Below are 14,243 nucleotides of genomic sequence, written 5' to 3'. Positions count from 1 at the left end.
TTTCTCTGCTGTCATAATCTTTCTCCTTTTTTTCCTGTTGTTTTTGGAGAGAGAGGGGGAGAGAGAGATGGACGGGGAGAGAGAGAGGGAGGTGGGGAGAGAGAGAGATGTGGAGAACAATGATGTGTGATCCTTCCCCATAAAACCATTCCCAAATCTTCCCAAAGGTTCTAAACTAAAAGAAATGTCTGGGTGTGAGTAGATTCTTGCGGAAACCAGCGAACAGACCAGGCTTCCGTGGGATGCGTGCGTGGCCACGGCGTAGAGGCAGAGCCCAAGGAAGCCTGGCCGGGCGCTCTCAGGAATCACACGGGGACTGTGCCTTTCACAGCCTGTAGAATTCGGGTTTGCCCACATTTAAACAAGTCTCCAAGTTCCCTGTTTGACATCTGTGTTTCATTTTGGGGTCCTGTCCAGCGTCATTTGAATTAAGATGCAGAGCTGAACCAGGAGTGCGGCCTGATACTGATCTCCAAACTGTAGGGTATGTTGTGTAGGGAGAGCAGGGATTTGTTGGGTCGATTGAAAATCTTGATGATTTTGGAAATCCCATTTAAATTCAGAGCCGAGTTATGGAAACCATTCTGAGACAGGCGGTGCAGCTTTTGGGGAGAGTGCATGTTTATTATGGGCTGTCTCAGAAAGAAGCCAGGTATACCCTGAATCCCAAACAAGATGGGTGGTAACTTCTGTCAGTGTGAGAGACGGGAGAACACATACAGGACTTCCTGGTATGCGGTGTGGTTTTGTTAGTGGAGAGAAGAGGCATTTTGTGGCAAACTCCTACCAGCAGGAAAAGTCATTGCTTTTCCAGAAATTAAGGTCAGGGAATGGGAAAGGAGCCAGAAAGCTGAGCTCTCCCAGCGCCACGAGCAAACGTGTTCCTGTAAACACCTCGCCCGTGCTCACATGAGGATGGGCAGGGAGCCCACCGAGCAACCTCTCTCCCAGGTGGTCTCCGACTCTGGGGGATGGGAGTTGAGGCCCAAGGTTCGGGCTGGGAGTCTCACCCCCTTCCCGGGGCTCTCTTCCTGGGGCTGTACTAACAGCAGCACCGCACTCCCAGACCCTCTCCAGGTTCTCCGGGGACCCCTGCTGCAGAGAGTGCCTCCTTGGGTTGGGTGTGTGGGACAGACCCCTCAGGTCACGGAAGAGGCCGAGCCACGAGGGGGTTCCTGCAGGCTCCTCAGAGACTGCATTTTTTGGAGGCCACAGGAGGAGGGTGGGGGAAGTTAGGCGGGGGAGAGGACCAGAGGGCCATTAATCCCCGTGCTTTGTCACCTCACCTTGTCTGTCAGGGGAGAATGTGGTAAGAGCTGTGACAGACTGCCAGCCTTCCCCTCCTCACCTTCACTTGGGGAACATCGTAGTGCGACGTGGAAAATTAACTTAGATGAGCAGCGGCCCTGCACAGGCGAGTGCGTGGAGCAGAATGCAGATGGAGCTCCTGCGAGCTTGACGAGCAGAGAACTTTCTTACTTCTCGGCAGGGGGGAAAGGAGAGCCTGGCACTGTGGACCCACCCAGTGGCGGAAGGCCGTGTGCTCCGCCCCCAGTCTCTTTCCACGACTGTCTACATTTGTAGTCGAGGCAATAAATTCAGGAAATGCTGGAGCATCAGTGGATTTTTGGTGGACACCAATGAGGTGGCTTCGTGTGGAATCACGGGACCTCGTGGGTGGCAGAGCATGAACCAGAGGGGACGAGAAACCTGGACGGCAGCAGGCGCCCTTGGCACTCTCGGAGTGCCTCTAATTGGCCCCAGGTGTGACCACGTCTGTGATGGATGTGCGTGTGGTCGCCGAGCCGAGTCTTCCCGGGACACTTCCTGCCCCAGGGCTGCGTGTTCCCTTAGCAGCACTTCACACGCCGCGTGACAATCGCAGTCTTTCTCACACAGACATTTCCAGTCACTGAGCTATCACTGTGTCTGCATTCAAAGGCTCCCTTGTCTCTCTGCTCCCATAGGAAGTGCATGTAGATGAGGCAAAGTTCTTTCAAATAATTCTAACCTTGTCCCCATCAGCTGGATCTAATAAGACCAAAAGCAACGGGAGGGGAGCCCCTTGTGCATTCCATGTGATCCTGCCGCACTCACTTCTGCCTGCACATTTCGTTTGCTTGGCCTCCTGTCTAAATGCCTTCCCGCCACGGAGTCTCATATGTCCTTGCAGGCCTGGCTGAGGAAGGAGGCGCCTCCTCCTGAGCTTTCCTCTGCTCCCTCCAGTCCCCGCTGACCTCCTTGCCAGCATTGATCCCGACTCACTAACTCCGTTGCATCCTCCTTGAGGATGAGGCACGTTCCACACTTCTGAAACCTGCACAGTGCCCAGCACAGAGCTGGGGGTGGAGTGGGCACTGTGTTGGAACACTTTTATTGCCAGCTATGGACATGTGTGGGCTGTGGATTAAAACTGTAAGCCCCCAGAGGGCAGGGCCTAGGGTTCACAAGTGTTTTTTTTTTTTTTTTTTTTTTAATGGCATTTGACTATATTGAACCATGAGGACTTTTAGGAGCAGTGGGACCCTTGTGGAAGTCCTGCACAGGATGTGTGCACCCTCCGGTTATTCACGGCGGCGGCACAGCGACACTGAGCTGCACCGGAGGCCACTCCCGGTGGCCAGGTGGGACAGCAGCGCAATAGTAACAAGTATTACCTACGGAGAGTTCAACTGGCTTTCCTTTGAGCAAATATTTTTGTAAGGCTTCCTGAAGGACCCAACATCTTGCCTTTGAATTCATCCTGCATTGAATAATGAGTTTCTATTACTAGAAAAGACGCAGGAGTACAGAGTTAAGTAGAAAATCAGCAACCATTGGTCCATAGTGGGCCTGGAAATATGGAATGAAGCCAGAGGCTCTTCACTCAGAGGGCTCATACCTTCCTCAAAGCCCTGTGTTATTATTAATAATAATAAAAAACTTCGTCAGCTGCTTGGACCCAGCGAACATTCCAAGACCAACAGAAATGGTTGCAGGGAAGGAATCTTCAGGATTTGTGCAATCGCTAAACGCGGCGCTCCTCAACTTTCACGGGACAAACCCGTCTTCAACATTTATTCATGAGACGAGTAGCTGAGCCTGAAAACTGGGTTCTGACATTTCCTGTCCCTATTGCGGACCGCTGAAGACTCGTCTTAATCACGTTTTCAGTAGTGTTCAAGAATGGCATTCTTCTGACTCCTTTCAAGCAGAAACCACAGGCATTTTTTAGTGCAAGCGATCGCCTCGATTTTGGTAACCGTTTCCTTTTGGGGCATGCAGTGGTGCCTCATTGGCTTGTGGCAGAAGCGGAGGGTCACGGCCTGCCCGGGCCTCCTCTGCGCCGTCAGTGCTGTGGAAGATTTGACTCATGAAAAGCCTTCGTGGATCCTAGACGAAGGGCCCATAAAAGTCGTCTCGCCCGGGGAGTCACCGAGAGAGGGTCTGGGAGAGACGGGGTGGACTGACTTGCTGATGTATCTCCCGTGAACTCTCCGGGCTCCCTTAGATGGAGCAGTGGGATGATTGTCTAAATGAGGAGCAGGGACTGGCTTAGGAGCCCCACACACAGTTTGGGCCTGTGTAACATGGAGGGCATTCTGCAGGCTCAGCGAGAACCTGCTTTGCCCGGGTGTTCCTCTCACGGTGGCCCGGAGCTGCGGAGAACTTCACAGGGTGCTGCATGGGGTTCCCGCCCTGGACCCACAGCTGCTATGGCCCACCCCTCCCCCCCTATCCCGGGGGGGGGGTGGTCTTGCATTGTTCCATAGGGTCCCTAACAGGATGCACGTAGAAAAATGAAACGAGATCTACAGGCTCCTGCCTGGTTCCCGGGAGTGGGGGTAGCTTTGCTTCTGTAGTTGCATTTGGATCTGTTCAGCGGGCCTTCAGGAGGCAAATGCACCACTGAAAACTTCTTCCGGTGCATGGAGCCACTCGCCGCAGCCACTACCAAGTGAAGATTGCTCATGCTTTTTGTTTCAGTTACAGTGGAAGCAAAATTAAAGAAACCTCCCTGCCCCCAAAACCCTGGTATTGCAGAGACGGACACCCAGACCAACAGGGCGTGTTTCTGTTCACGGGCTTTCTGGTGTTGCTCTTCTTAGAAGGCGGTTTGAGCCTGCGTGTCAGTCAGTCCTCTGGGTACAAAATACCTACCATATCCTATTCTGGGAGTAAGAGTAGGGAGTGTCCCTTCCTTTTCTTTAATGGGGTCACTCGACTGTGCAGGGGCCATTCAGTGCTCCGCCTGGAACTGGGGCGTGTGGGGGTCCTGGGGGGTCATCACTGTGTGTGTACTGTCAGCACAGCGTGATGAGTGAGACAGACGCAGGGCCCTGAAGTGGGGACAGTTTTTGAGATTGTGTGGTTGGTTTGCTGTGCTTTCTGGGATGAGGGAATAAGGTCCTTATGTCTGTGAAATTAAACATTAAAAACGATCAACAGCAAATAAATTCCCTTGGTTATCCAGAGCTCCTGGTTGAACTACCTGTGTGAGCACTTTGTATTTTTGAGAACCTATCACCCTAGGGAGGTGACATAGCCCCAGGGTCAACCTCTTTGTCCTGGTCTTCCCACCTCCCCAGCCTTCTCTGCAGTCACTGCTGGCACAGCCAGACCCCAGTGCTCTGCCTTCCTGGCCCCTTCCTCACAGGAGCGGCTGATATAGGGACCATAGATTCTTCAAAGGTCAGAAACAGCTGTATCCTGATCTCTGTGTCTCCATTAATCTGAATGTATTCATAACCTTGATGATTATTCCCTGCCTTTTACTTCTGTCACAGGCCTCTGTGTCCTTTTAAACACACTCTCCTGTTATCATCCTCGTTAATAACGTTAATGCGGGGGTCTCGGACCTGAGCTGCACATTGGGATGGCGAGCTGAACCAAATACTGAGGGCTGGGTCCCCTCCCCAAGGATTCTGACTTAATTGGTCTGTGGTGTGGCCTGGCCTCTGGGCTTTTATAAAAACTCCCTGGTGATTGTAGGGTCCAGCCGAGGTGGAGGGCCACTCACTGCCCAAGTGCTCTGTCAGCTGCGATCAGGAGTTTCCTCGGCTTCGTGCGCTCTGCCAACGTGCAGCTCTTTCATCTTCGCGGTGGCGTTTGCTTACGATGGTGATGGTGGTGACTAATGATGGCCACTGAGCACTTTTTACACACCAGCACTGAACACTTTCCGGTTTATTTTACCTCTACAACAATAATGAGAGATAAGGACAGCATTACTCCCATTTTACAGATAAAGAAATTGAGGCATAGGGAGGTTCAGTCAGTTGTTTAAAGTCACGTGGCTGGTAAATGACAGAGCAGAGATTTATACCGGGGCAGGCTGACTCCGGAGTCCACACTCCCGGTGACAAAACTATGCTGTTGTCTGTGGCACCTTCTTGGGACAATGACTCCTGATTAATGGGGATTTCCAATTACCAGAAAAAAAGTGCTAGCCAGTCACATGGCGTTTTTTTCTGTTGCTTTCATCTATACAGCTCCCCACTGAGCAGTATAAGAAAGAAGAAATTTCTCCTGGAGAGAGAACAGGCAGATCAAAATCTGTAAAAATGTACGCCACAGTTGCGGACACATCTAATTCAGAGTTTCCAGCTGGGGCACAAATGACAGGTAGCACCAGCCGCCTGCTCTTGTGACGATTAAAAATGTTTCCAGACTTTGCCAGTGTCCCCTTGTTGAGAGCCACCTCTGTGAGCAGACACTTTCACGCTAGCCATAGTGATGAAACCTAAAGCAATATGATGTTTTGATCGATAACGATAACTTTCTCAAAACAAAGATATCATAACTTATTTATTCGAATGAGTGTTTCTATTGAAGTAATCAACTTGGAGACTACACTCTTCTTCAAATTACACTGCCATTATTCAAAACATTTTAAAAATTGTGTTCAGATCTTGCAGTATCTTGCAGTGACCCAGCATGAAAAATCACCCTTTAATGGTGGGCTTACTCCTTAGAGAGCTCTAAAAGGTACTTAGAGCGGAGTCCGGTGAGCAGGGCACGCTGATGGAGACGGGCTTCGGAGTGGAACTCTGACCGCGGAGCCTCTTCCTCCGGCTCCAAGCTGCCCCGGGCAGCTGCCGAACAGCAGGTTCTAACCGAGGTTCTGCTCTTTTGGAAGTTTATCCAGAATTTCTCCTCTGAAACATGATGCGCTATAACACTACTATATGATGCTTATTTCTGTTTGAAAATAAATGTTTTTTTTCCTAAGCATCACATATCACGCATGTACTAAATGTGTTCACAGGTGAGCCAGTCCCAGTTCGAGAGAAAAGAGGCCATTCTTCCTGAAGTGAGTTAGCCTGGAAAGAAGGATGAGCCGTGGACGGCTGGGAAAAGTTGGGAAAGCTCTGGGGCAGGGGCAGTGATTCGTGTGCGGGAGGAGGGGGTGAGGCGGGGAGTCCATCCCGGGTCAGGGACGGTGAGCAGGCGCACAGACGACATTGGAGGGTCTGAGTCTAGGACTGTCAGGCTCCATCCTGGCCACACATGGGCATCACCTGGGACATTTTAAAAAAATGACAGCGGCTTGAGTCCCACCCCGGACCTACTGAATAAGGCGCGGGGGACGGCACCTTGAGCCTCTGTGTGCTGATTTGAAAATCTTCGCAGGCTGTCTGAATGCACAGACGCGTGTGAGAACCAATCCAACAGGATGTAAACATGGCTGGGTAGAGGGAGCCTGCAGTCCGCATTCTGCCAGACTCACACAGCGAGAGAGGTCCCTTCCGGCAGGTTCGTAGATGCCGAGGTGAGGATACCGACTGAACATCGGAGAATCTGGAGGAGGTGAAATAAATAGCTTGTCTAGTTCATTCAGCCCAGTGATGTTCAACCTTCTTCATCCCATGGCACACAAAACTAATTACTAAAATTCATTGTGCACCAAAGAATATATTTTTTGCCGATCTGACAAAAAAGAAAGGAAATAGGTATCGTTTTGATTCACACCAGACAGCTACTGTTGTGTGGGCTGTTGTCATTTTCTCATTTGACAGTCTTAAGGGGAGAGGGGTCAGTGCCCCTGACTAGACGGTCAGGTACTGCCTGTTTTAAACATTCTGGAGGTGCACAGGCCGAGCATTGCTGATCTGTGCAGTCGGTGCAAAGCTAAGGCACGATTCCCAAGTCTTTCAGTTTCAGCTCAGTGTGTGTGCAGAGAACGAATTAGGGGATTTGGTGCAGAAGAGCAGTGGGGGACAGGTTAGACCATGGAAGGTGTCTCTCCGTGTTGAAAGGGCCTTCGGAGGAGAGAGGGAAGAAGACTGAAAATCGAACACCCACCAGGGACCAGGCTGTATCATCTGACGTGACCTTCCCGCTACCCCAGCAGGGCAGCGGGGGTGCTTGCCAGGGTGCTGACAAGTGGTCCATGCCCAGATGGTCCATGCCCAGGTGGCCCATGACATGCCCAATGTCACGTGGACAGGAGTGAGACCCAGACCCACGCCTGGTCTGCTGGCTCCTGATCTCAGGCTCCTTTTACTGCCCTGTTTAGTCCCTTGTCCGAGAGCAGCGATTCTTCACTGTGACAATGCTGACCATCAGGAAATGTTGCGACAGTGTCTGGAGACATTGGGTAGAGGCTGGGTGTGCTGCTCACCAGGGCACGAACAGCCACAAAAACCTACTCAGCTCAGAGTGGCAATAGTATTGAGCTTGGCAGACTTTGACCTAAAAGCATAGTTTAGCTCAAAAAGATGGAAGTGAAGGACAAGTTGAAGGGTAAGGTGGTGAAGTGGCTTCTTCAGACATTTACGTATAAGCATTCCTCCTTTTATCGCCCCTCGCTTTATCACACTTCCAGGTGTTGGGTTTTTTATAAACTGAAGCCAAGCTCCTCCACCAGGCGTGAGATGATGGCTCTCGGAGGCCTGAGCCGCAGCCCAGGGGACCCCTGCAGGAGGTGAGCTGGGCGGGGGCGGGGGCGGGGGGCCCGGCGGGGGGGGGGGGGGGGGGGGGGTCAGGAGCTTACTCAGACTGTGCGCCGTCTCCTCTTCTTCCTTCTGAGTGTTCCTGGAGGTTGCGGTCTCGCCAACCACGTTGTGACCTTGGAGCTGACCTCCTCACGCCTTCCCCGCAGCTTCCCTGCAAACCATCCTTCAAGACCCCCAGTGGCTTCCCCACAGGAATAACCTCGGGGCCTGTTTCTATCCACCCGTTAAGAGGAGGAGGCCTTTTACCCCCCCCCCCCCATTTTTTCTCTTTTTTTCATGGCCCACAGAGCTCTTGGCACATCTGTCAGACGTTTGCTCCAAGTCTCCCTTTTTGGGCCTTTCCTCTGAGGGGGAGCCTTGTTTACCAGGTCCCGAGTAGAGACGGCCCAGCCCAGAGGCCCCCATCAGGCAGCCATTTTTTGTCACTTTTCCACCTGGGCTGAATCTGAGCCAGAAGATAAGAGGCAAAACACGTCCCATTATCAGGCCCCTGAGCCATCCACTCCCCTGACTTCTCCCGTGGGTATTCTTGTTCCGACGCCAGCAGGCCCACAGGCTCTGTTTGCGATGGCTCGGAGCCATAATCCAGGTGTGCCGTTCCAGAGCATTCTTGCAGAGGAGTTTACAGCCGGTATGTTGTTTACCTGCATTTTTGGCCCGTCTCAGTCCTTCGGGAGCCAAGAGCATACAGACTGTGACATCTCTAGCGCCTCCCTTACCTGTCTAGAAAGTATGCAGGAACCCAGACTTTACACAATGTGTCTGCGGCCTTCGGTGACCCCTTCCCGCCTCGGTCTTTCTTCAGGAAATCCTGAGAGACGGTGGAAACACTCCTCCCCGGCCGGCTGCAGCTCGTTGGCAACCGGGTGCCCCCGCAAACTGCTGTGCAGGCTCTGGCCGGAAACTGGCGCTGTGCAGAAGCAGGACAGCCATTCCTGGGGGCCTGCTTGTCAAACGCTCGCTTGCAGGCAGCCCCAGGACTGCCTGCAAAGTCATAATACCAACAGCCATAAATAAGCTCTACCACACTACCGACTTGGGAAAGGACCTAAAAACAATCTGGATTTGGATTTTGGCGTGCTTGGCTTTGGGAGTCACAGTCATTTCCCAAACCCTCCTCATCGGCTTCTTTGGGGCAACTGTGTTCTGGGGCTTGGACGTGTGCTCTGGCTGCTCTGGGGTCTCCTGCAGGGCTCTGCTCCTGACGCCCCAGGTCTTATGGCTGAGGTGGGCCTGGGTCTCCAGTTTGCAGGGCAGAGGTTTGCAGGTCAGTGGGGCAGCTAGAGGGCTGGGGTCTCAGACAGAAACCATGGCAGAGGGCCTGCTGGCGGCTTCCGCTTCTCTTACCCCTGTCATTGACACGTGGACTTGCCCAGTCTCATTTCTGTCATCTATGAAATGGGGGTAATCTTCTCTGGCTTCATCACCCTTCTCCTGGATTAGGAGAACTTTGTCTTGTTTACCATATATCCTGGACAACCCCTGGTGCTTAGTGGTCGCACAGTAAATACAGGTGGTCCTCGAACAACAGGGGTTTGGTCTGGGTGAGTCCATTTATATGCAGATATTTTCAGTAAATACTGTAAATGTCTTTTTTCTTCCTTATGATTTTCTTAATAACAAACATTTTCTTTTCTCTAGCTTACTTTATTGTAATAATCCAATATATAATACATATAACATACAAAATGTGAGTTAATATTTGACTCTTTATGTCAGCAGGAAGGGTTCTGGGCAAGATAGGCTGCCAGTAATTAAGTTTTGTGGAAGTCAAAAGTTTTACTTGGACTTTGGACTGTGTGGGCTCAGCGCGCCTAACTCTGCATTGTTCAAGGATCAGCTGTGAATGGCGAATGAACAAATGCACATCAAGTAAAAGTCTCCATTCCAAATGAATTTAAGGTACTATTTTGGGGAGAATTTTAGACCACGAGGCAGGCAGTCTGTTTCCAGCGCACATGGGGTAAGGTGAAAATGTCTGACCGTGTTTCTGCCCGGACTCGCCCCTGGCCCTGGGCCGTGACACGCTCGGAAGAACACGGGAAGGAGCTGATCACAGGTTTTTCATGTCAGTCGCAGGGACTCTCCAGCACACCACGTGTTTTTCCTTGGCACGGTGTTAGCAGAAAATGCTCATTCTTTTTCTTTCTTAAGGGAAGATCATGGTACAGAATCGTCATCTGGATTTTCTGCATCTCATTTTTTAGGGTTGAGGTGGGGAAGAGAGCCAGGGTCAGGAGGTAGGGTCCACCCCGCGGTACCTTCAGGGACCTGTGGCAGCAGGGAGCCTCAGCACTGGCTCGCAGGGCAGAAAGAGCAAAAGCGTCTCTAGTCTATGCCTGTCTCCCCATTCATAGACACGACACATACACATTTGTGTTTTCACAGGCACACACGTGCACACATGCACACACGTGCACACATTACCAGGACGGTGGCAGCTCACTGCACGGCTGCCCTTGTTGCTGCAGGCAAGTTTAAGTGCGTGCTGTGCCTTCGGTTAAGATTCCCTGTTGCACTGCACTTGAGTCTCGGATAACCAGAGCCTGCCTATGTTCACTCAGGGGTGATTTTCCTTTTTTGGACATTCCTATGATTAAGAATTGAAATGTTAGAATTTCTTCTGCCGTTGGCCATCTGCCTGATCCTTTAGCTAAAACCCCAGGACCGCTGGAGACTCAGCATTCTCAGACTTGAGTGGTTTAGAGATTCTAGATTTGATGCTTTAGAGATTTAGGAAGGCACTAGGGCACATTTACTCCATCACATCACGCCTGGGTCAGTCAGGTTTTTGCATACAAAGGGGGCACCCGAGGGCTATAAATAGCATCATGAAAATTCAGGTCAGATTTTGCCACCAAGTCAGTTCAGATCAAGTCAGGTTTGGCCACCAAAAGAGTTTAGGGAAAAATGTTTTGGTTTTTAAAAACCTTTGGATAGTATTTGGATCATGGAAAAAGGATTATAGACTGGTATTTCAAAAACACAATTTTTAATTAGCTTTCTTTCTTTCGAATTCCATTAAAAGAGAGACCTTGTTTTTTCCCCAGAGCCCCGTGGAGGGAGGGAGGCGGCTCTCCTTGAGGTCTGTTTGCTCGGCAGGGAGCCTACAGCGTCCTGTGCAGTCACTCGCAAACCAGCTCCGTGTGTTCCCTTGTGCAGGCTGCCGGGATGGCGGGGATTCCACTAGAGGGCAGTTGGGCCTTATCTCAGTGGACTTTGCCTTTGACCACCACTCATTTCTGTTGTTATTCAGCACACGCGTGTCCCACTTGACATCACCCACGCGTCTGCATGGCAGTGGTTCCCACGCTGACATTCCCCGTCTCGGCTGCTTTTCTGAGCTCTGTCTTAGTAGCTGCCGTTGGCGGTTTTAAAGATGGCTCAGCGTGGACATGTTGAAGGCCGGCCTCCGGAGCCCCACTGCCTGTCCTCCGAGTCCAGCTCGCTCCCTCCTGGGCTCCTCGGCCCGGGAAAGGCCACTGACAGCCACCTGCTTCTGCGAGCCGTGGACCCAGGCTTCACCCTGGCACTCCTCTTCCTCTGAGAGTCCTCACCAAATCCTCTCTTTTGCGGGCCAAACATCTCTCACGGTCTGCCTCCTTGGCTGTCTCCGTGCCTAGCTACCACGTTCTTTGCCTTGGCTGCTAGCCCTCACCTGGCCTCCCAGCTCTAGGCGCACCTCTGCCCTTCTCCCAAACCTCTCTCCTCTGCCTCACCTGCTGCCAACTCCAGACCTTGCATCACTTTCCATCCCCACACTTGTAAGTCCCTCTCCACTCTGAAGTACTGTTTTATTTGTGTGAAAGTGGAAGGCCAGTACACTGAGGATGAAGGTAGCAGGACGCAGCTTCCCAAGAGGGTGGTGGGAGATTGTATGTGCAAGGCGTCCGCATTTGGCACGGTTCCTCGTGCATATGCGTCTCAGTTGCTATGAGTTAGTCAGGTCAAACTGGTGCCTATACCAGTCTCCCAGTAACACGGTTGGAATACTGGGTCTCCCCCCAGTCATTTCCTTCAGGAAGTCTTACCTGCAGAGATCAGAGCATCCGGTAGGCACTCGCGGCTCCCGTATCTTTTCTCCGTGCCCTTACATAGCTTGTTATTCTTTCTTTTTCCTCCCTCCCCCCTTCTTTTCTTCTTTCCTTTCATAAGTTAGCTTCTTGTTGCCTGCCTTGCTCATTAGATTAAAGGTCAGCTTGTTGCCTTGACTGGTGTGGCTCCATTGGCTGTAAAGTGAAAGGTCGCTGGTTGGATTCCCAGTCAGGACACAGGCCTGGGTTGTGGGTTCAGTCCCTGGTCAGGGTGCATACAAGAGGCAACCAATAAATGTTTCTCTCTCACATCGATGTTTCTCCCCTTCTCTTTCTCCCTCCCTTCCCCTCTTTCTAGAAAGGAAGGAAGGAAGGAAGGAAGGAAGGAAGGAAGGAAGGAAGGAAGGAAGAAAGAAAGAAAGAAAGAAAGAAAGAAAGAAAGAAAGAAAGAAAGAAAGAGAAAGAAAGAAAGAAAGACAACTTGTTATAGCAACTGGAAATTCTCAATAGTGGTTGAATGAATGAATGGATACATGGACAAAAATGCTCCCCACCCCCTTTTTTCTTAGCCACTGGAATCTCCCAAGGTGCTAGTTGAAAGTAGGTTTTGCACCTCAGCCATAGGGGATGAGGAGGGAGATATTTGCATTTTAATGAGGAAGAAAGAGAGACAGAAAGAAGCAAAATTTAGCCCAGAGTTTTGTCTGCAATACAACCTCAGTAAATACTTACCAAACAAGTGACAAATCTCTGGTGCTGGGACTGATATGTAGGAGATGTTTAGGGAAACTGAGTCTTTCCAGGGCCTTAAAAACAATTGTTTGAACAGTTCAAGAAGACATCAGAAAGTAAGACAGCAACAACAAGAAGCCATAGCATCTCCCCCAGCTCATAACCTCCTACTTGTTCTCCTTTCCTGCTTGTTTATATTGCCTCGAAAACCCATGCATTCATTTTTGTGTTAGATTCAAACCATCCAGATGTTTGAAAAAGTGAAGAACAAAACATGAGAAAGTTTTCCTACTCTGCTTCCAACCTACCCCCACCAAGGAAACCAGCATGGAGTCAGGGGAGCCTTCCCTAGAGTGGGGGTGCACCTCCTTGCTCCCCACGCACAGGACAGCGCAGCAGCAGAGGAGAGAGGAAAACCCGGGTTGGGGTGTGGCGGGGCACAAGGCTGAAGCTGCGACACGGGGGCAGAGCAGCCAGTGACGACGCCCTGGTGGACAGGAGACGGGAGGGACGCCCTTCCCTCAGACTGGTCCGACCTGCCCTCGCGCACCCTCGGGTGTCAGCCTGGGTCTGTTCAGCGCAGTCCACTTTGCACACACGTAAGCACATCCCAATGGCCAACAAGCAAAGCACAGAAACCACCACCACCACCACCAACGAAACCCCAACAAACTTTCAAAAAAACCCCAGAAACCCAAAAAGGTTTTATGTTATGTCTTATGTTCTGAACCAGGCTCTTCTCATTAATGGTGCTCAGAAGTCTTTGGGCAGGAGTAAGAAATTTACTTGGAGATGCCAGCCCTGCCCCGGGAGACAGTCGAAGTCGGCCAGCCCCTGCTCCAGCGTGACCATGTGCCACCAAAGGGCAATAGAAGATGCCGATGCCTCGGAGGAGATGCAGCAGGACTCCGGGGAATGGGCTACTCAGGCATCAGAGAAAAATGACACAGAGAAGGACATTGTGGCCCGAGGAAGAAGGAGTGTGACAAGAGGTACAGCCCTGAGGGGCACTGCGTTGTGGGGAGCAGCTCCAGGTAGTTCCGTGATGCAGGGTGCCAAGCTGCTCATTGAATCCCACCTGGGCCAAGTGGCTGTTCTCCTGTTCAATTCTGGTAAGAAGTGTGGGCTGTGCCCTGTGCCCGTGATCCACCCAGAAGCAGGGGCGGCAGCCCGCACCCCAACACCAGAGGCTGAGGCCTTGGCCGGAAGCCTCACTGCACCGTGTTCTGCAGGGCCTTCGCGGTGCTCCTTCCTCGTGGTTGCAAAACGATAAACGGGTGGAGGTGGGTGAGGTGGGACACTTCGTTGTAATAGTGTCAACAGTAACAAAAACATTTGCCCAAATATAAGTACATAAGCATCAAAAGGCAAAAACAAAAAACAACAATGAGCAAACTAGTAAAGGAAAAAAGAAATTTACTCCCTGGTTTTGAAATGGTCACAGGGCTTCATAATGTGAGTGGGCTATCATTTTTTAACCATTGCTCCATTAATGAACATTAGTGGACATAATAATGGTTTCCTCATTTTTTTCAATTAA

General features: G+C 51.2%; 1 pseudogene; it reads left to right on the top strand.

The window, feature by feature from the left end:
- The first annotated feature begins 13,553 nt into the window (after positions 1-13,553).
- Positions 13,554-13,976, top strand: LOC112315279 (dynein light chain 1, cytoplasmic-like; annotated as a pseudogene).
- The last annotated feature ends 267 nt before the right edge of the window (positions 13,977-14,243 follow it).

The sequence above is a fragment of the Desmodus rotundus genome, chromosome 1 (genome assembly GCF_022682495.2).
Source record: "Desmodus rotundus isolate HL8 chromosome 1, HLdesRot8A.1, whole genome shotgun sequence".
In the NCBI taxonomy this organism is placed as follows: Eukaryota; Metazoa; Chordata; class Mammalia; order Chiroptera; family Phyllostomidae; genus Desmodus; species Desmodus rotundus.
The sequence above is the reverse complement of the archived record's forward strand: the minus strand, read 5'-3'. Positions and strand labels throughout refer to the sequence as shown.